The following is a 22,606-nucleotide window of genomic DNA, read 5'->3' on the forward strand; positions in this document are numbered from 1 at the left end:
TGCTGATTCATATACTTCTTGTAGCCAGCCTGTGGGGTACACATGAACCAGGACTCATGCTAAAACTTCATTCACAGGGACAGTGCAGCAGGACATGGTAGGAGTTTGTCCATGATCCCATTGTGTCTCCCAGACTAGGGGAGAGATGTGGCAGCCAGCTGAAAAAGCTGATTTTCTGCCAGTATTTTAGGAGGGCATTCAGGATGAGCTAGATATTTATAGATCAGCTAACCTGGTATTGATTTCAGGCAAAATAACATAAAAGCTGTTATAAATGCAATCAGTAAAGAATTAAGGGTTGGTAGTACAAATAATGAGAATCAACATAAGTATTATGGAAAAGCAGTCTTATTGCATAAGCTTGGTATCGTTACATGTATGGTTGGAAATACTGCTGGGGAAATAACACACTTAAAACTACTGTCAGGCATTTGAATTAGTTTTACATGACATTCCAATTAAAAATTATCAGTGGACGTAATCAATAGAGAAGAAAATAGATTAAAAAGCTGGCTGATCTATCCTAAAAAGTAATTGTAGATGGGAAGCTATCAGCAATTACAGATATTTCTATGGCAATTTTACATGGATTTGGTCTCAACCCAATGTTGCTCAAATTCTGTCAGTAACTGGGGAATAAACAGAGTCATATTAACAATATCCCCAACAAAGGTTTTTGGAAGAACAGTACTAGGTAAGAGAACATCAGACCAGATCAGTTCCAGAGAGTGAAGCACAGTATTTGATAAAGGAGGCTCAGCCTCAAATAACCGGCCTCCCACTATCATCTCATTTCAAGTTCATATATGTACAAATAAAAAGTACAGGTTACCCACAAAGGGCACAGGATGCACTTGAAAAGCTGTGACTTAAAGGCATTTATGACCACTGTGGCTGACCGGTTAAATGTATAATTACCACACAAACGAGACACAGAGGAAACCATCTCTCACATATGGAAACTGGAGAAGGAAGTTGATACTTGCGACTGTAAATGATGCTAATGAAGCATTTATGGCCCACAAAAACTTCTGGCCCCCACTTTTTCCAAAAGGAGGTTGACCAGCTGAAAATTACCCAGAAAAGGGCCAACATAATGATCTGTCCTCTGTGTACTTTGCCATATTCTGAAAACAAGAAGCAAAAAAGAAAACACACACAGCCCACCAAATGAACAAAAACAAAAAAAGAAGCCTGAGACCCACGCCTAGGTCTCAATTTGTCAAGGAGAAGGAGGAATTGGAAACACCTCTCATTGTCTGTAGAAAGAATCCCAGATGTGCACAGCAATAAAAACTTGAGTGGATGAACTCACAGTGAAGAAAAAGGAAACACAAATAGATAAACTGTACTTCTCACCCCTTCTCCTCTAATATCAGCCTTATTATCCAGCTACACTCCATGGCCCAGAACCTGAAAGACAAAAGGAATGAAGAGGAGGAGGCAGCAGCACTGGGAAGTACAAAGCAACATGCACTAAGATACGAAGCAGCTAACCAGGCGTAAGTGCTGATGCTACAAACAGCAGGGCCTTGATGGTGTCCCTCCAATAAGCGGGAAAGCTTTCTTTCCCAGCTATTCAACAATCCTCTGCCTAAGGCATAAACATACTCTTCAGCCATAGAATTCCATCCCTATCTATAATGGAGACAAGAACTATGTATGTGCGTGCACTGACTGGTGAGGAAGCTCAGAGCAGTTTCTATCCTCAACTTGCTTTTCCAGAAAATTTATTTGTATCATTGAGCAATCATTTTGATGAAAACCCTGCAATTTATTTTGCCTTCCAAAGCAGTGACATCAGCACTCCCTAGGCAGGAAGGATCCAGAGACTCAGAAGAGTTATCACCTAGCCACAGACACAGCCAGGTTTTGGTCACCCAGTGGGCTTTTCACACCTGATTCAACCACAAGGGCCTTGGCCACCTTTTATGATGGTGCTCAGACCCATGTCTAATCACCTACCCACAACCACCAACAGTAGTAGTGCTTCTCCCTTCATTTCACAAATATTCTGAGAAACAAAATACATAGCAAAAATAATATAAAATATTATTTAGTCATGCAAAAATGAGATAGCTCCAAAAGATATCCAAGAGGATAAATATCCTTTTTAGACTATCACCTAAACATTAATGGGTACCACTGACTTGCTCAGATAACTGTTCAATTCTTCTTTGTGGTCCCTTGCAGGTTTTCTACTTCTGGTTTTGTGACATGAGGAGGAAAGGATTAGTTAAGCCCAAGAGAGTCAGAACTGGCATTACAAAGCAATAATATGAATGGGCTGGCCCAGTTTCAGCTTTTCAAACAGTCCTATATTCCTAGAGACATCCTAAGGTCATAAGCATTATACGAGTCTTCTGTTTGTTGTATGCACCCAGAACGTTTTCATATGGCAGGAATTTAATACTTGCATTCTCAGGCGTTTCCATTCACTGGTGCCCCATGCATCCCTCCTGTATTTTCTCACTTTTCATTCCTGCACGTCCCTTCGTGGATTTGCAGCACTCTTCCACAGATATGTAAAAACAAGTTATTCATCTCTAACATAATGCTGATCTGCTTATCACCCACACTTCTGACAGGGAAATCATGGAGGCACAGAAGACTAGCACATTAAGGGATGAAAGAGAAGCATTTAGAAGAACTTAACACAAGAAAAGGGGACAGAAAAAGACAAGGTTAGACCTAGACATGATATGAACAGAATGAATACACCCACAGAGCATAGAGGATGCAAACAGTAGGTGGTCTTTAAAGCTCTCATCTTCATTCCCAGTAAAGTAGAGGCGGCAGCTGGAGAATGCAGGAAGCCTACAGATAACCTCACCACCATTACCTTCGCTGTTAGTGTGTCCCACCACCAGACTCTGGAATTCAGCTTGCACACCTACTGGCCATTTACCACTGAACAACATGTCCCACCTTCCTTCTCCCTGAGCTCACAGCTGCAAGATCCCAATCCCTTCATGCCAGCCTCGGTGTTCATCTGACCTGGGCCAATGATATAGCAATTTAGGGATCTAAACTGGCAGAAAAAGCTTCACTTTTAATCTTCCTCACATCTGGTAGCAGTTTGGTTCTCTGAACTGGTTCCCCAAGGATGAGAGGGGCACCCAAGAGAAGGAGCCGCCGCCACTATGGTGCAAGAGGCTGGAGTAGCACCAGCACTCCCAGCAGCCACCAGCCTGGCCACGAGCAGAGCCTCAGCACGAAACTGCGCCCTCGTTTAGCACGAGACCCTGTTTTCTAACAGTATCACATTCATTACCTTAGAGAGCACCTTCTGAATGAGGATATGCTACATTTTTGAGTGATCAGTCAAACCCAAACAATCAATTACACCTTTTGTCAAAACTGTTTACGCTTTCACACTGTGCTGCAGTCATTAAGAACGAACACTGAGCAGGACTGGTTATTTATCCTCCTCCTCTTGCCCTGAAAGGGAATTAATCTTAAACTTTCCGTTTAATGATCTCAATAAAGGCTCACTGTAAATGACAGCAGGCTGCACTGAGAAATATTTAAAAACAGAAGGGCCTCTGAATGACAGAGTTTAGCAACACACAACTGTTCCTCCACATGCACGCCAAGGGAAGCCAAACCTCTGTGGAAGGCGAGGTTAAAAATGTGCTGCGTGCCACTCCAGTGCTACAGAAAACATGCTGTAATTAGCAACCTCTAGAGATTTATTCAAGCTGAGAAAGATAAAAGTGAAAGCAGTGATTCAAAAGCAATTCTTAAAACTGCTGGCCGACCCACTTAACATTCTCTCAGCGTCTACACAGAAAATGCAATTCTTCTGTCAAAGAAAGGTAATTAATGAACCTGCCCTAGCCATCCATCGCCCCTCTCAGGATGCTGGCCACCAGCGTGCTCCAGCCTGCACAGTGAGGTGGGAGACAGTGCTGCAGCCCCACATGGGCGTCAGTCACACACAGCACCCTCACAGCGAGGAAGAGCAGAGCATATCAGATGTATCATTAAAACATGGTCCAGGGTGGGACACATCCCTTGGCTTGGCCTGGCTATGGTCTGTGGTCCTCAGATCCAAATCCCTCCCTCTCACTGCCCTGTACCACCATGACCTTTCCATGTGCACCACAACCAGCAATACATTTTGTCAGAGCAGAATAAACCAGAATGTTTCAAATTCTGGTCTGGATGATTTTCATCGATATGCAGGGGGCACATGGGGCTTGGTCGCATGGCGATCTCCTCCCCACCGCCATATTTAGCAGACTTAATCGGTGATGCTTGCCTAGGTGGGGTGTTTATCTTATTCCCTTCCCCTATGGAGGAAAAAGAGAGTCTGCTTTTACGTACTTTAAGAATTTTTTAATCCCATTTTAAAACTGATTTAATTTTTATCATTATTTTCCCATCATTCTCACTGCTCCCCTCCACGAATCACCTTCCACTGAGCAAAGCTGACAGTTCCCCACAGCAGCAAGCCACATTGACGGCCATCATCTCATTCATATGCACACTCAGAGCACTACAAATCTGCTCAAATATCATTCCTCCCCCGGGGCAATGTTTTTTTCCCCAGAATATCTACATTGCTAGCTGCAAAAATTTCTCCTTCTAATTAACTTACAGGTTCCAAATATCACCAGCTGGAACCACAGCGCAAAGCCTGGGCACTGAACATAGGGGAACCCAGCTGAAGGATGAAGGTCTTTGCTATCCTTTCTTTGCTTTGTGCTTTTTTTTTGTTTTCCCTTTCATTTAAGAGCCAGCAAGTTGAAAACTACTGAACCCTTTATCGACACATGAATGGACAACGAATAACCCATGAACTGAATGGATTGAAACTATGCACAGAACCCTTAACTGATATTTTTGCTGGCCGTGTCACATCACGTTATATTTCTGACGTGTCATGTTTATGCCTGAGTCACAGTGCATCCTGATGGAAGAACAAAGCACAGTGAGATGCAACAGGACATACCAGTGAGGTCAAAAACCCCATCTGACTGTTGATTGACTGCCCACCACTAATTTGGATTTAGTTAATTCCTTCTAAAAGACAAGAACAAAGTTCAGAGAAGGTTAAAGGGCACATGCAGAGTTTAATAATCTATTAAGAGAATAACCTGCCATATATGACTATGCAATAAACTGAGAGAATTTGCCAGAAACAATTCACACTGCAAACATTATTTACAGCAAATCTTGATTCATTACACTCTCTGCATACAGAGAGAAGGGCAGTGTTTCTCTAACAAGAAGGCTCCAAGACGTGAGCTGAGTAGTTCTAAGGTAAAAAACAAACCCTAAGCAGCAGCCAAATGAGAAAATTAAGTTTATCATGTTTTCAAGTTTTGTTGATGAAAACTTTTTACTGTAGGGGCTGAATTCAGGCAGGCTGGGAAAGAAAACCTGCCGTCTAACAACAGCAGGGAAACAAAGAAGTCATTTTAACCTTAAAGCCTTAAAAACCATAAAGATCAACTCATTAAACAATCTCTGCCTTTCAACTTCTGCTTTTCAATGGATAGTTTTTGCTTTTATTGGATTTTTTTTTATTTAATGCAGCCAACAAGGCTGATCTTCATTTTTATTTAAAACCGAAGGCAATTACCAGACAGACGTGGTGCTGACCCTGAGAAGAAAGTCCCCAGACTTCAACTCTTCTCCCCATGCCTGATGTACAGGCAAAGGTTTATTCCTTCCACTGCTTCTGCATTAACACAAAAGAGATGTGCTGCGCTGGCAGCCTCACCATCCTCCTGGAGAGAGAACTGGGACTCTGGGATCCTAAATCAGTCTCATGCAGAAGCTTGAAAAGAACAGGTTTGCATTCCTTACAGCAGTGAGGGAGACCCTGATGTTGAGGATGGTGTGATTTGTCATGATGATCTTAACCTAGCACCACTTCAAGAAATAAACTAGTTACTGTCTTTTAAGGCCATTCATACTTTGCCCAAATAAGGCTTCAAGAAAGTTACAACTGAAGTTCTTTTGGCTTGGAATACTGTTTTTGCTGCCTAAATAAGCCCACAGAAGACTTAACCAGTAAAAGAATGACACCAGCGAAGTTCTCCTTGTGTTATACCAATATGTGCATACTTTGGACCAGGACAGCAACATCGTGAATGAATGAAACAAGGTACAGCATTAAAAAATCTCCATTTTCCTACAGTAACAGAAGGCTCAGTAGGTGCTCCTGCAAAAACAGTCATGCTGTCATAGTATCTTACTACCATGGGTATGCAGAGAGAAGCAGTTGGTAAAGAACTTATGGGAGCATGACAGGGAAAAAAAAGGGGTGACTGACAAATCCCAAGACAGCCACAATCATGCTCTTCAGACCAGTTATATGGTAATACAAGAAAATCAGAAGCAAAGCAAAGGGAAACCAAATTTTGCTCAACCTACTCTAGAACCATCCCCTGGTTTTGATGAAATTCTTCTGTGACTGGGAAGACTTTTTTAGAAAACAACTTGTGTGCAGCATTTCGGCATCAAAAATATGCAATGCAGCTTCAAAAGCACACTGAAGTTCAGAATCCCTTCAGGTTTCCTTGCCTTGCACCTGTTACCTTGATGCATCCAAAAATCATTCTAGAAAACACTGGCTGTGTATAAAAGCACATCCCAGAACTGTCTATTTGTAGCTAATATTCCCTTCAATCCTGCTACATATTTTTCATTTGGAGTAGTACAGTCCTTGTATTATATTAGGTGGACCACTGGCAGCTATGTTCCTCCATCTAGCAGTCCCTGGGACTGCTGCAATCCCATGCAGCACCTCACAGCATCACAACTGTGATTCAAAAGCATAAAGCAAAACCACCTGATTGCCTCTCCCCCTGAAGTAAATCTTGCCCTTGAGACAACTCCCATGGGAAGGATTGTTCTGCTATAGGATTTTGCAGACCACAGAAAATCAGTGGGTTGACACATGAAATGGAGGGGTTTCATTTTTGCGAGATGTGCTTTTTAAATATATTTATCCTAGTCCATGTGACTGAAACAGGAAGATGTATCAGGGTGACACTAGAAAAATCCTTAAATTTGCAAATTTTGGCACCAATTTTTCATAAACCCTCTCCCCATCCTCAGGAACTATATAACAGGCACTCGGGCAGCAGATTTATAGCCTCCTATTGAAGCCCTCCAGCCATCCATCTAAAGAATCAATTCCTGCTCCTTCCAAAGAGCAATGCAACCAAAGACGGCCCAAACACACCTCTTTGAAAACACAATCACAAACTCAGAGCATACAGAAGGTACCCTCACCATTAACATAGTTATGAAATTGGGAAGCTGCATCAATCTTAAGCAACATATTTTGCCTCCGTTCATGCTGTTCTGAAACAACACAAGGACTGTGAGATGATTTTCTTACTGAGTAGCACCATACTTGGAGTAATACATTACTGGTGGGACTCCCCTGATGATGTATTACACTAATGCATCATTAGGATGATGTTTCACACTGATGATATATTGCAGTGCAACATAATGAGAGCAATAGCTCACTGGGTGCATAATCCTGCCAGGAGCTGTGTGCCTGCAGCTCTCCGACTTCATTTGTAGTTCAGGGTGTCCAGAAGCTTAGATGGATTAGATCCTCAGATACACACATCTTAAAGGATGGCAAGAGTCACAAAAATGCCAGCATACAGGTGGGTGCAGTTAATTACAGGCTTCAATGTACAGTATGCTAACATCAAGATGTACTTTGGCATCGCATTTTAACACCTGTGCAAAGCATCGTCTTCAAACGAAGAAGTGGCTGTAAGCAGAGCTGCTGAAGCTCCTTATTCTTATGCTTCCCTGCAGTAGCCATCATAGCAGACTCTGGGTGCTTACAGCCTGATAAAAATACCTAGTTTACATTTTCCATGCCAGATGTCTGTTAGAAGGAGGAGGAAGACTGGGGAAAGGGAGTGGTTGCTTGTTTTTAATCAATAAATTCAGTGAAAGCAGTTCTGTTCAGCTATTTTTATGACCCAGACTAAGAAAAAAAACAGGTAGTTTTGCCAACAATGAAAGATTCTGGTGACCTTTTTTCTGACCTTTTTTAACAAACAGAGCTATTTGATCTGTATGAAATTCCAAGAAGACCTTTGCAGTACAGTCAGTGTCACTGACAAGAAGGCAACATTTTAAGATTTGTGAACTCTTCACCGTGAAATCATATATAATGTTCAAAAAGAGGGCAAACTGGTAAATAAACAAGGAAGGAACAAGCCAATTTGAATAATAAAAGAACTTCTTCAGTCTCTCACAGAAACATTAACATTTACAATTGAACCACAACTTCATTATTTATTTAGTTTTTGCTTCAATACCTTTGGGGTTCTCGAATAAGTCTAAATGTGCACGCACACACTCACAAACATAACATGGATCCTGCATGCAATTTCCATCTTTCTGTATTTGTTTAGTTCTGTAAAACACAACAGTATTTTAGACAACCAGCTAATGCGCTCTGCACCTTCATCTTCAGGTTCTCCAAAATGGATAGACCAGACTCCTCTCCAGGGAACATCAGCCTCTGTGGTCACAGATTTTAAAAACGTAGCTTTCATACCTTTCTTCTGACATCTATAATTGAGAAACCACAGGGTAACTTGTGAACTGGAAAAGAGTATAGACACCTCAACTAGCTAAATGATGAGTTAATATCTCTTTCTTTCCCTTTTTTTACCCCCTCCTGTGTAGCCTTTCAGATTGCCTGAGCTATAGGGCTCTGCCTTGTAGATGCTATCTCTAGCCAGTAGAGCAGGGGTTGGAAATACACAACAAAGAGCTGATCTTTCCAAGATCTGTCTGCACCAGAAAATGTAAAAAAAAACCCAAAACAAAACAAAAAATACTCAACACCCAAATCCACCCAAACAAAAACCAAACAACCCCCCTTACACCCCCTCCACTTTTAGGGGACCACTTCTGATCAGCCCTCCAGCACATCCTGCAGTAAATTAAATTCTAAGAAGGTAATGCCAGCTGGCACAAACCCCACTTCGTAGTTTGCGGCATGCTGTCCCCAAGCTTGGGGATGGCAATGAAAACTCACCTCTTAAACAGGCTACAAGATAACAATCCAAAAAAAAAAGACCAGAATGACTTCATGTATTTCCCCCACCAGTAGCCCATGCAAGGGCCAACCACGTCCTGGCCATAAATTCTCTGGCACGAGAGCATTATACCAAAGGAAAGGAATGCCTTTCCATCTGTGTATTTCCCCTCAGGCACTCACTTGATAATGAAACCAGTTAAGGTCTTTGGGTTCACAATGTTATTATAGTCGGATAATATTTTGTTTGCAGCCGAGCCTGAAGAACTCCTAAGTAGTGCAGTACAGGCACCATACACCTGTTAAGTCACGGTGTTCCTTCTCTAAGTGGACAAATCTGTTTTAGCCATCTCCCGAGATTTTCCCCTCACAGTTAATTACAAAGCGATGACTGTACTCATTTCCTGATCTTAGAGGGAATCTATAACAAATGTCTGCCACGGGAGAAGGCTGTTCCCTCCGTCCCTCAGAAACACCAGCAATCCTTCTAGCAGCCCTGGCTGCCCTCCTTCAACCTTTTCCCCCAGTCATCCCAGACCTTCTGCTGCAACACAAACACTGCACAGAAAATTATAACCTTTCACTAGGAAAGAAACTACATGGGCTAACTGAGACCAACATTTTCTAAAATAATTGAACAATGCACCTCCTGAACACAAAAATACTGGCACAGGCGCCCAGACCAAGGTCCTTCTGCAAAGACCTACAGTGAACACCGAGATGGACAGACCCAATCCTGTCAGTGATGTTCACACAGAGAGCCATCCAGCAAGGCAGCAGGATTTTATTCAATTCCTACACAGGCATACACAACTACAAAGACGAACACATCATTCCCAACAACTTGGGGAGCAATTTTGTTTAAAGTGATTAACAGGTTCACAAAAAAATTTGCCCCTTGTTGGATTTGAAACTCATTGGAGCCACTTTCACCCTGTGACATCTATTCTAGTATACAATTTTGGTCCAAAGTATTGCTGTGTCTTGTAAAATCCAAGATATTCTGAAATCAGGTCAGGAACAATAAGCATTCTGGGGAAAAAATAAGGGAAAAGTAGTCCATCCTAAGAAGAAGTGATACTTCATTGTGACAGCAACCTTTCTTCATGCTCCTCCTAGCAGGCTGATGTCTGATCCTGGGCACAAATCCTTGGAAATAGGTCTCTCTGACCTTAGAGACATACGTTAGGTCAATGGTTCCCAACTTTCCGGACCGATAGCCAATTGAAAAGGATCAGCATTTTTTGCAAATCGTCACACACGCTTACCATCAACCTTGCAATTGGAAGCTCGAAGGTGATGTGACTCAGTAGCGTGGCTCCAATGCCTTCTTCATTACCCTTGTGGGATGACCAGTGCTCAGCAAACACAGGTGAAGAGCACCCCTTGGCTGGAGTCATCTCAGAGAAACTTAAGAAATGGAATTTGTTCACTGGCTCCCACGTTTTCACAAGTTGTTTCAAACCATATCCCAGGAGCCAGCTCTTGTATCATCATCCAGGCATGAGCCCTATCACAGACTGTGGTCCCCCTTTTCTTGGGTGCCAAGAACCAGCCTAACCTTCTAAGAAACCACTTCTGAATCCCTCTAACTGCAAACGCATCTCACTGAAGATGCCACCCTTCCACTTTGAGGATAAATACAAAGCAATTCCTTCAGCAAGGAAGGAGGGAGCAGAAACATTTTCTGTAATTAAATGTATGGAATTAAAGCACAGAAGCACCCAAACACCACGTAAATCAATTAAATAAAACCAGACACAATCAGACAACTTGCAGGGACAAAAAAGTAAAGAAAAACATTAAAGGAAGGGCTCCTGGGTGATGTGCAGATGGACTCTGACTTGCATCTCAGGTAAGGAAAGGGACTTCGGGCATTGGATTCCTTCTGGGATATAGCTCCAGTTTGCCAGCCTCAAACAACAGATCTGACCCCAAAATTACTCTTTTCCTCCAAAGAGAAGAAATCTGCTAGACACCAAAATGTGCTCAGTACCTCTGATGAGAAAGGAGAGGCACCAGCTCCGGAGTCCTTGCAGCTGTTGGAGAGCAGCTTTAACAATTTTATTAACACCCTCTGAAACACTATTACTTCCCCCCCGCCCAAAAAGAGACAACGTTTACCAAACAGGGGCGCACACTCATTATCACTTCATTGCTTTCTGACTGGAACTATAACTGTGGAGTATTCTGGGCAGTCAAAGAAATTTCATGGGTGCAGAACTGATTAAAAAATGGATTACCAAACAACATCTCAGGAGAAAAAAAATGCACATATCTCACTCTGGGTTTAGTGTTAATGCTCTTCCTTTGCACACTTCATTAGGTTTTTTAATTCCGGGTTGTTCATTGTATAAAATTCTCAGCACTATTAGAAACCCCTGGCACTCACGCAGAGTGCTTCAGAATGATGACAAAGGTTTGGCAGAAACCCCATTTGAACCGCCCACGTCAGTGACTCTCCATAACCTTGCACTAGTGTTGGACTGCCTCAATTAGGCTTCGCTTTAGCTATGGAAGGTTCCAGCTTCATCTTGGACAAGAAGGTAAAAAATTCTTTCGTTATTAAAAGAAGTGAAATGGGGAATATATCCGAAACAATACTTTGGTACTCATGGAATAAAACTGGGCATCTTCTGTGACTTGTGCTATATGCTTTAATTCACTTCCCCAAATAATTTACAATGATTCTCATTTTTTACTACAAGTAAATACCATTACCTATTTAAAAATCAAAGCTATTGCAACATGTTTTCATCGAGTTTGTGTGAGTAATTACATATTAAAATGGCAAACATCCCTTCCAATAATACCCTGGCAGAGCTCACTTCTTCTGCAAGTAATAAAAGTGAAAGAGAGCAAACTGTGCTTCAAGATGTTTGGCTGCTCTGCCATGAGGCAGCTGATGCATTCCAAATGTCTGTCAGGTCACTTTGCAACACCAACTACTGCTAATCAATAGTGAAATCTTTCTCTCTCTGGCTTAAATATATTTCTGGTTTCGTTAAACAGAAGAAAATTGCAAATTAGTTGCCACACCATGCAGCTTGGAGAAACACGCTATCATCCTGACTGGGTAAGCGTTCAGACGATGCAGTTAAATTACAATACTTAATCGACTGTCGATCATGCACATAGGTTTTGTGAAATGCACTGCAGTGTCTTATTGCTGGTCTTCACAAGAGCCAGGTCAGCCTCCACAGGCTGTCTTGTTTCTAAGCATCCAAGCATTTTTTTTTTAAAGCCCCAAACTCAGCTTTCCCTTTCTAGGATGCAAACCTTTCTTCACCTCCTTCACTTGGCCCAGAAGTCATGTCCTTTTTCTCTTGCTCTTCATATATCTTCCTTTTTTTGATTCCAAGCTACTTGGAACAGAGATCATATCCGTCTTTGTTTGAAGACTCTATAGCAGTCTGCATGTTGCAATGGTACCATAAATAAAAAGTAATAAAAATGTTAGGAAAGTCTTTAGAAAAGTACACGTTATTTTTACTATTACTCATGCTGTTGCTATTTAAGAAACAATACCAGGAAGATCTAGGACTTGAGGGGGACTTATAACAATTTTTGTAAGAATACACTTTTGAAACTATGATGTTACTGACAGCAAAGCATTTTGCAAGGTGTACAGGTTCTCCTGCTGCTTTTTTGAGTGCTTCTAACAGATGTTCAATTTCAAGTGGTCTGCAGATACCAGTAGGCTGATGGTTGTGCAGGAATAGGAGCAGCAGATGTGCCCTGCATTATGTTTTGCTATTCCCTTTATGAATCGACATGTCACCCTGTGGGTTTATAGCCAGTTAATTTTGTAATGACATCACTATTTCTGTACTTTTAATGATCCTCGCAGGATTTAATTTCTCAAATAACAGAACTCTTGATCCTGGAATTGCTATGCGAAAGTAATATATAATAAACAGATTTCTTTACATGATACAATTCCACTTCCCACCAAATGCCTTTGCTGATAGCTTTTAGGTAGTGCTGGTATGCACGTGGATTCTTCCAAAGACCGCAGATTTACAATGTGGACTCGTTTCAGGGCTCTAGAAGAACGCCTGTGCATTCCTCTACAGGATCATTACCCTCGAACAAGTATCACTCAGTGGCCGGAAGGAATGAGGATAAGAAGGGAATAAGGATAGAAAGAATGGGGACTTTCTTTGGCTCCGCTGTAGAAGGGTAGGTATTTCCCCTGTCAGATGCTGTGTTCCATGGTGGTCACGCCACCCAACTGAAATCAGGGTGCACAGGAAATTGCGTTGCATTTTCCACTGACAGGGACTGATTGTGAGGAGAGCACTCCAGCTTTTGGTTTGGATGCTTGCAATCCTAAAAAGGAGCCAAGTTTTTTCTCCCTCAAATACAGTTGCAGAGGTTGTTAGAGCCCAGAGGTTTTTGGGCAGAACCTCTGGTAACAGCTGCAGGCTGCACAGAGCAGCCATAGGACACCTTTCTTCCCTGGAGTATTCAGTACTGGTAAATAACGTCTTTCTTCTTATTTTTAAATACAGAGAGGAAAAAGTGATGCTATTACAGCTGTATTTAAAGGATTTTTGGCATTTCCTTCATTGAAACTAACTTTTAGGTATTAAAAAAAATTGAGTGGAAAAAACATCACGGGTTGTAAAAGTTTCTAGTTAGGTATGTGGTGTTATGAAGCCTTAAAATACACCTGAAAACGTTTAACTTTCAGAAATGAGAAGTGCATAAGCATACACTTTGCCCCCCCATGTTATCTCAGAAATTATATTCCCCACATTACTGCAAATATCAAAATACATCTTTAGTAAAAGACAGCTTTGAAAAGCATCTTAGGTCTTAAATTTAAGGAGAGAGTGCTATCTGCTCTTACTGATTTAGCTGAGAGATCAAGGCCTTAATTTCTAAGAATCAACTACATAATTTTTGCACACATACAGGAAAAAATGATCTCCAGTTGTGACCACAGGCAGAGTCTTCACAGGGCTCACTGTGGTCATGCTGGGGTCTGAATCCACCCCTAGAAAGGATGAGGAAATCCATCCTAAAAGGATGAGGTAAGTATTCTTCTGAGTTTTCCACAGTATTTCTGGGGTTTTTTCTGCCCATCTTAATTTCTTGCAGTTCACATTTCTTTAAAAAAGTTGATTATCAGCCTTAGTCCAAGTCTTAGATTGAAACATACGAAGCTCAGGAAAGCTAATGCTGAGGTTAAATCAAATTTGACTGGCCTTCAACACTGAAAAACATCAAAGACAAAGCTCTGCCTGGAGGTCCACACCTATTAAGTGCATTAATTACCTGACTTCCATCTTAACTGAAGCTGTAAGCAAGTGTGTTGTCTAGTGGCCCATGGATATCTCAGAGTGCTCTGAAAGCAGAAGTGCATTCCCCAGAGACATGGCACATCACAAGCCTCCAGACCCACCTCTCCTCTTCTGCTCTAGCCTCCCAAGAAATCCTGAACCAGACTCTTCCACCACCTGAACTCAGCATTTCTGCCCCAGATGCTCCCAGCAACCATGACTTTCAGCCCCTCTCCCAAATACCTTGAACTACAGGATGAAAACCATGCTCAAAAACCTCTTGCTCCTCTGGCATAACTGAAGTACTTACACCTGTGAAGTATGTTTTTGGAGGCACCTAAACATCCTTGGGGGCTTTCCTGAGAAGTAAGGACCAGCATAAAACTGCAGAGCTAAGCCAAGGGTGCATTGCCTTTGTCCAGCCTTCCCCAATATGGAGGCATGGCCACACAAGGACTTCCAGTGCATCTCCAGCACTTCCCCTCCTTCAAAACCTGAACTCCTGGCCAAAACACACACCTTGCTACCAATACACTTTCCCTGACTCAGACCATGAAGAATCAAACACACAGGGAAGGTGCTGGGCATGTTGCTCACTGCACAGCCTCAGGGTACTCAGATACAGCCATCAGGAGCTCAGCAGCCCAACCCAGGTGACACCCACTATATTTAGGGTATGACTACTTTCTAAAAATGCATTATCTAGACAAAACAGTTGAGTATCTTAGGGATGCAGGTTCTGGTTTTCCGAATATTTCTGATATTTACTCTGACATTTCCTCTGAGTGCGTGTGGTGTTTTGAAAGGAAAAGAGTTTTCTGTTGCTTAAGGCCAGTTCTTCCTGTTTGTTAGTTTATACCAAACCTAAGTTTTGATATGAATAAAACTGTTGCTTTAAGTCTGATTTCAAACATGTGGTAAAGGCAAATCTAACAATTTTATGAGATATAGTTACTTTTGTAGAGGGTGAGTCTGCCCTGGGGAATTTTCCCTGACTAGATTTATCACAAGTTTTTTGAACCAGATAATTTTGTTTGATAGCACATCTGGCAGCATCATAAAATCTTGACGTCCCAAGCTATTACACAGGAATTACTTTTGTAAATCATTTATGAATATTACTGATGTAGGCCTATTCTGGGCAGTAAGAAAGGAAATGGAGTGCTGAAGGACAAAGGAAGGGAAAAAGGATTCCCTGCCCTTTTGGGGCTCATCAGATAGGGTGGGTATTTATCATTTTAAATGGGAAACATGTTGTCATTGATACAGCTGAGAAGTCCACATAACACAATTTGTTCCCCATATTCCCTAAATAGGCAAAAGGGGAAGATATTGTACCAGAGGAAAACCATACACTGATCTCTCGTGAAGAAAATCTGTCCCTGTCCTAATCTTAAATAAGACTTCCCAATTAAACACTACATATTGCTAAAACCATAATAAACACAAACTAACAACTCACGTAGACTAAAGAAGGAAAATCTTACCAAGGCCAGCACTGAAGCAAAACAAAAAGCCCATTTTAGATCACACACAAAAAAAGGTATTTACAAAATCCCCCCCAATCCACACAGTGACCTGCACAGCAACGTGACTAAATGGAAACTCTCCACATAGTTAAAATGACATGATTAGATGCTAAACATACCACTTCAGACAGAAAGCTGGAAAATCAAAAGCTTATGTTTACTTTTAGTATCATAAATTATCACAGTATTAGCAATTTCAGAAGACTGCAGCTATTGACTTGTATTGGAAACACATTGAAATAACTTTGGGTGCTGCCACCTTGCCAAACCCCAAAGCCTGGCATTACATTCCTTTTGAACATATAGTGGGTGCTTCATCTGTGATGGATGATCCGACACCAAACACACCATCACCGGGTGGAGGGGCAGCAGAGGAGTCACCCCGAATGAGCCAACAGTGGGGGATTAGAACAAGCCCTTCACTCTTCATTCCTGATGTCCCCAATACTGGGAGCTACTGGGTTTTATTTTTGTTGAGCCAGAGCAGAGGAAAAGGTCATTTGCAATATTCCACGGAAACATATTTCCAGCCTTAAGTAACAAGGCATTTTGTTGGGGAATTTCCTTGCTTTGGGGCCCATAAAGAGGGAAGGAGCAATTCTCTGACAGCTCCTATTTGGCTTCAAACGCCAGGCTCCTTCAGACTATGGCATGCACCGAGCCATTATGGAGCACATGCCAGTATTGCACCACACACTTTCCCCGCCAGAGAAGAAAATTTCTAAATTTGGCTTCCTCCCAGGAAGCAAATTCCTGTCCATACACACCCAGATTGATTTCTCACAGATGAGCATGCTGCCCACTAAAATCTGATGTGCACTGCATCCACAGGGTGCTGAGGACCCACCTCGGCAGGGCAGTGGTGTGGCAGGAATTGCCAGCTGCACCAAGTAGAGAGGAGCTCCTGGTTTATTTGAAAGTGGCAATACTGAAAAAAAAGCTCTAGCATGAAAAAGCAAGTTTAAATTTTCGGTAGTTTCAAATCCACTAAAATCTGAAGATGACAATGTAACATAGTTTTAATAATCGGAGCGTGGATGGTTTCAAGCTGCACAAAGAGCTCCACCAGGAAAAAATCCACAACATGACAAAAAGGAAGAAATGAAAAGAAATGGTGGTTTCCAGGGTCACAAATGGTATCTGCAGAGGATCATCTGGACATTGCTCCTCAGACTTGCCAGCGTGAGGCAACATTGGCTGGGGCTAAGAAATCTGAGATTCATGTTCTGTTTATCCCCCTCCTCCTGAATGCAAACACATGTTCTGTCTTTCCAATAAAGATGGACAACACATGCACCAAGTAGGTACATTGAAAGTCATCTGCTAATTGCAGATACATGTAAATGACCACACAGCAAGCTTTCCCAGGGAGACAAGACTGGGAAAATGGAGACGGCTACACTAAGATTAGAACGTAAGAAAAAAACTCAACAACATAATCAAACAAGGTTGATTCATGTATTTTTTCCTAATTCAGTATAACTATTATACTACTTTAGACAATTCCAGAGAGCCAAAGAGTGATGAGGGTTGGGTTTTTTTTTCAGTCCATTACAGATAGCACTTGCCTCAGTAACTATGCCAATGGAAGAAAATCCATCATATACTAACCATACTCCAATCTCCAACAGGAATATTCCCCATTTTGTGAAGTAAAGTGAGATGTGGGAGTTCTTGACCTTCTAAGTAATTAAGGGAAACAGAGACATTCTTGTTTTTATTAGAGACACACTAAACTATTTGAAAATAATTTGAATAGCTGGAGAATTAGTGTATTTGCCTGCTCATGAGTAGTGCAGATAGTTTAGAGTTCTCTTGGGGGCAACACATCGTAATGAATATCTGCTATTCATATTTAATGCAATCTGCCAAAGAGTGCTTTTGGGAGGACTTTCTGTGTCAATATAATGATTAACAACAGGACTGGAAAAGTAAATGAATTCCTGCAACGGGTGGGGCTGGCAAAAATATCTTTCAGTACTATACCAGTTACACTGGATTTAACCGTACTTTTTTAATGACACCACTGGAAAAAGAAAAAAAGCGCAGTGTGGAAAGCAAGCAATCTTTAAGATGAAGTTCAAGTAGTTAATAATTGCATTAATGGAAGGAAAAACAATTCCAGCAAAAAACAATGCCCAAAACAACAATCTGCCTGTCCTGAGCATGTCTGAAACGCCTGATATGTAATACTGGCTACTAAATAAAATAATTAGCATTTACATAGCACAACCCAGAAATAATGTTGTAGGTACTTCTTTGCCTGCCTCTTTGAGTTCCTCAGTTGATTTTACTTTCCATACATTTTCTCATATTTCAAAGACTTACATAAAACAGAACATGAAGTCCTTTATTCTTTACAATACACTTTTAAAACACCCCAGACAGAAAAGAATGGAAAAGCTTGGCTAAAATACGAGTAACCTTAATATGGAATTTTCTCCATGGCATCCCAACAGTCCTCTAAATAACACACTCAGATTACTTTTTTCCAAGCAATCTGGATGAAGCAACCTTACTAAGTTTATATAAATTCCAGGACATGCTTGTATCAGACTGACTGCTCTTCCCTGTCCCCTTACCAAGCTACTCCTATTCCTCCCTTGCAATAAATGGAAGGGAGGACATCAAGGATTCAAAGGCTCATGTTGGCAGCCTGAGGACCAAGATGTGGGGCAGGGGTCAGAGGTAGAATATAGGATTGCTCCCATCGAATGCCATAGGCTACACAAATCACCTCATTCAAGCAGATGCTCAGTCCAAGCAGAAAGGGAACAATTGCCAAACAAAGTGTTTTATTATTTAGTGACTCCCACTGTGATTATTGTCCAGACCCTTTTTTAATTTGATCTAGGATACACTCAGGGATTCCTTTCATCACAGCATTAGCTCAGATTAAGCTTTTTCCTCCAGCTCACACCAACTGGCTTTGTTATGTAGCGGTCTCTACCCATGTTAAACTAATTCTGTAAATCTCATTCTGCTGAAGTGATGTTACAGGAACCAGCCTTGCAAAGATACTCTACAAACAAGCAGCAGGACTTCATCTTCCCCATGCTGAGATTTGCTTGTGAAACTGCAACATCGCTGTGTGCCTTGCAGTTCCATCAGCCATAACATAAAGGCAGCACTTTCCTCACCAGTTTTCAACTCCCTGGATATACTACAGTAATCTGTACAGCTTTTACATACCTTCCTTCTCAAATTTCAGGTGGTGATTCACTTGGTTAGGGGTGTTTCTTGTAGTTTGGGGGTTTTCTAAGACTTAATTTTTATAACTAATCTTTTTCTATAAATTAAAATGTGCTGTTACAGCCACAACAGATGTTTTATAAAGAAGGTAAACTCTTCTAAAGCTGGTATCCTCATGTTGTGACAGCTGCCTCACTGATCTCTGGCAGCAGCATTAGGTCTCATGATGGCCAGATGGGTCCTGGCCCTTCTTCCAGGGCTGATGGAGAGCAATGTCACTCAGATACCAGAATTGCCTGTGTGACCGCTACTCACCTGAACCTAAGGTGTTTTTACTTTAATAAAATGTCAAGTAATGATATTTGCCCGTATTTACTTACTCCTTCCCCAAATATTTCACAAGTGTTCCCTTATTTTCCTATTGCAAACATGTCTCTGCAGGACTTTTGCCCATTTCCCATAGCTGCTCCCAGTCTGGCAAAGAACTGAACTCTCTTGGTCTACAACAGACTGGTGCATGACCCAAAAAGCACAAGAATGTCCCCAGTTTTGCCTTCTCTCACCATTTCTAAATGAGCTAAGCAGTAATCTCCTGAAACCGTCTCTGCTGTGTAGAAGAAATTCCTCATTCATTAATGTGGCCAGGGAAGCCTGCACGCCACCTGATCTCAGGAGTGAAGATGTCTGCTCTGTGCTCCACGGGGTAATACAGCTGTAGGTAAATCAATCGGACTTCACAAAAGTAACGATCTTCTTGACCGTGGTCTCGTTCGGTGCTAATGCATCGTTCACATACCCATAAAAGTGGGTTTTTTCATCTTCTGACCTCTCTAGCACTGCGACCAGACCTCCAATTATTAAGTATTTTGCACTATGTATCTCAGTATAAAAACAGAAGCCGAGTCACAGGTCACAGAGGCAACAGCATTATTAACATCAATGAAACTAAATCACTCCATCCTGAGCGTTTATGGTAAGCCCCTTGTGCTCATACAATTCATGTGTCTAAGATGTACTCTTGTCTGTTTAATGGGACTGGAGATACCTACCCCAACTGTAGATTAAGATAACTTAATGCAACTTGATATAAGGCTATTCTGCCATCATTAAAAGTTTAAAACCAAAACAGAACAAAATAACACAAGACACTAATACAAAAGCTCAAATGGCGCTAACTTTGAACAAAAGCTGTAGAATGGCATTGTTTTAAAAAGATTAAAGAGATCTTTATAACCTTCCTGTTATGTAAAATCATTTCTATTGGATTCTACACGCATGAAAAGAATCTGGAAGATAAATAGTACAATAGCTTTAAGCATGTAAAGAGCACTGGTTTGGCCAAACTTTAATTTTTTCAGGTCTTTGCAAGAGAGTTCTACATTATTCCATCACACAGTATAAATTCTAACTTTAATAGAGCCAATCAATCATACTGACTTTGGCCTATGGGTGGCTTCACTGTGAAAACAAACAAATAAACAAACAAAATCTACAATGAAGAACAGAACCCTGAAATACAACCTAAAGCTCAACCTGCATGCTTCCAAGAACTTGTCTCTATAAATCCAGTGATAGAAACCTTAAGCTCCAGAATCAGAAGTCCACAGACAGAGAGTTGACACCACAGGTATGAAAACAAAGTAGTACAAACCAGAAGAGTCAACCTGCAGTGGACTGTGTCTTAAAAGAAATTCTCATTCAAGTCATCCTCCGTCCTATCTTGCCAACTTTAGCTGGTATTTGCAAACACTATTGCCCTGAGCTATGCACAACAGCTGCCAGGCTTTTGTGCTCAGTCAGAGAGCCAGTGCTGCAAAGCACCTCAACAAAAATACTGACCTGAAAATGCTGGGACCAGGGCATAAAGACACAAACCCCAAGATTCAGAAGTAGCCACTTATTTTGCATACTGACAGAAATTCATACTAAGCACTACTTTTCTGAGAGGCTGAGCACTGACTGGTTTATTAATCATTAATAATGCATCAGCAACACAGTCTTAACTCCACAGGAATAATTCATAGAAAAGAAAAACTCTGCATTGCTGCGCCATATAATTTTGATATTTACCAATGTATGCCTCAGAAAACATTCCCACTTACTAATAAAACTATTTCTTCAACAGGTGCGTATTCCTGAAGTAGTGCAGGATAAATTCAGAATGGTAACCTAATAATCAACCAGGATAATTTCTGACAGGACTGGAAAATTGAAGTTACTTGTAGACCTTCTGGCTGTTTTGTTTTTCATCTCCAGTAAAGATAAACACCCTGCAATAGAACAGGGCAAATAAATACCTGACCCAATTATACTTCTTCACATGTGTGACTGGATGAAAACTGTTCACACAAATGGAAAACAAACAAACAAACAAATAAAGAAACAAAACCCCTACCAGTATATGGTCTTGAATACTTCAAGACTGCCCAGCATTCCAGCATGTGTACTTGAGACGTGAAGCCACAATTAGTATCAAGCAGCACAAAACATACAACTTAACTCTTCAGAAGTATTGTCTTCACTGTGATTTCCCATTTAAGTTCGGAGCTGAAACTTTGTGAGATTTCTGTTGAAAGATGTATCAGGGACAAGCCTCCTTTTCCTTTAGTAGAAAGTGCATTGTTCCACACATGTGCTGTTCAGTCAAGACTTCTCATATCCAACAGCCACAGTAATGTATTTAGACAAGCACCTTCAACAACAAACTGATCTGCAAAGCTGTATACATCTGGGTTTCCTGGGTGATAAATACATTAGTCACCCACTGCAAAGACCTCCAGAGAGGTATCATGTCTAAGTGATCCCACTTAAAAAGTTTATACCTGGGACAGCTTTGTTTGGAGCCACTTAAACATACATAAAACTAAGACCAAGCAGAAAGCATGCTTGTCATAAGGCAATGAAAAAGCCTTGCCCAGCTAATATCCTCAGCAGTGCCGCATGTAGAACTGTCCCGGTTTCAGCTGGGAGAATTAATTTTCTTCCTAGAAGCAGGTAGAGAGCTGTGGGTTTGGAATTGAGTATGAGAATAATGTTGATAGCAACAACTAAAGCATCACTGTGTTAAGTAGTGTTTACTGTAAGTCAAGGGCTTTTTAGTTTTCCATGCTCTGCCACTGAGGAGGTGCACAAGGAGCTGGGAGGGAGCACAGCCAGGACAGCTGACCCGAACTGGCCCAAGGGATATTCCATGAGGTAAAGTGCCATCCCCAGTATATAAACTGGGGGGAGTTGGCCAGGAGCTGCCAATGGCTGCTCATGGACTGGCTGGGCATCTGTCAGCAGGTGGTGAGCAACTGCCGTGAGCATCTCTTGTCTCTCCTGGGTTTTACTTCTCTCTCTCTTTTTGTTGTCTCCCTTTCCATTACAATTATTCTTATATTTTATTTCAATTATTAACTTGTTCTTATCTCAAACCATGGGTTTTACCTTTTTCCCCCCCTGATACTCTTCCTCATCCCACTGTGGGGGAAAGGGGATGTGAGCAAGCAGCTGTGCGATAGTTGGTTGCTATCTGGGGTTAAACCACAACAGAAACTCAACCACAGACTCCAGGGCTC

At 41.5% G+C, this 22,606-nt stretch overlaps 1 protein-coding gene across 9 annotated transcripts in view; it reads right to left on the bottom strand.

Annotated features, from left to right (window-relative positions):
• Positions 1–22,606, bottom strand: part of RARB (retinoic acid receptor beta) — a 324,550-nt gene that overhangs the window by 171,237 nt on the left and 130,707 nt on the right. The gene's annotated exons all lie outside the window — the stretch shown is intronic.

Source organism: Corvus brachyrhynchos, unplaced genomic scaffold (assembly GCF_000691975.1).
Source record: "Corvus brachyrhynchos isolate BGI_N302 unplaced genomic scaffold, ASM69197v1 scaffold53, whole genome shotgun sequence".
In the NCBI taxonomy this organism is placed as follows: Eukaryota; Metazoa; Chordata; class Aves; order Passeriformes; family Corvidae; genus Corvus; species Corvus brachyrhynchos.